Here is a 1,094-nt window from a genome sequence, read left to right as displayed (position 1 = left end):
CCTAACTCTCACCCTCACCTTAACCCTCACCCTATCCCTTAACCTCATGCTCATCCAACCCTCACACTAAGCCTAAATCTCAACCTAACCCTAACCCTAACCCTCACCATCACCCTCAACTTCACCCTCACCCTAACCCTCACCCTCACCCTTACCTTCACCCTAACCCAAAACCTAACCCTAACCCTCACCCTAACCCTAACCCTCACACAACCTTAAACTTAACCCTCACACTCACCATAACTCTAACCCTCACCCTATCCCTAATCCTCACACTAACCCTAAACCTAACCCTAACCCTTATCCTCACACTAACCCTCACAGTAACGTGAACCCTAACTCTAAGTCTCACCCTCACCCTAACCTTCACCTTCACCCTAACCCTTACCCAAACCCTAACCCTCACACTCACCCTAACCCTCACCCTCACCCTAAAGCTAACACTAAACCTAACCCTCATCCTAACACTCACACTAAACCTATCCCTCACTCTCACCATAACCGTAACACTAAACCTTACCCTAAACCTAACCGTAACCCTTACCCTCACCATAATCCTAACCCTAATCCTCACACTAACTTTAACACTAACCCACACACTATAACTCACCCTAATCCTCACCCTCAACCGAACCCTAATCCTCAACCACACCCTCACCTTCAGCCTAACCCTAAACCTAACCCTAAACCTAATCCTAACCCTGAACCTCACCCTCACCCTGAAACTAAGCCTAACACTAACCCCCACCCTCACCCTCACCCTAACCCTAACTGTAAACCTATCACTAACCCTCACCCTCACCCTAAACCTCACCTAACCCTGAATCTAACACATACCCTCACCCTCACCTTAACCCTCACCCTAACCCTCACCCTAAACCTCACCCTCACCCTCACCCTAAACCTCACCCTAAACCTTACCCTCACCCTAACCCTAACCCTCACCGTCACCCTAACCCTAACCCTAACCGTATTCCTAACCCTAATCCTAACCTTAATACTAACCTCAATTTCACTGTCACTCTAACCATAACCATAACCGTATCCCTAACCCTCACCCTAACCCTAACCCTCACCCTAACCCTCACCCTAAA

The sequence above is a fragment of the Dipodomys ordii genome, unplaced genomic scaffold (genome assembly GCF_000151885.1).
Source record: "Dipodomys ordii isolate 6190 unplaced genomic scaffold, Dord_2.0 Scaffold121, whole genome shotgun sequence".
NCBI lineage: Eukaryota > Metazoa > Chordata > Mammalia > Rodentia > Heteromyidae > Dipodomys > Dipodomys ordii.
Note: the sequence above shows the minus strand (reverse complement) of the source record.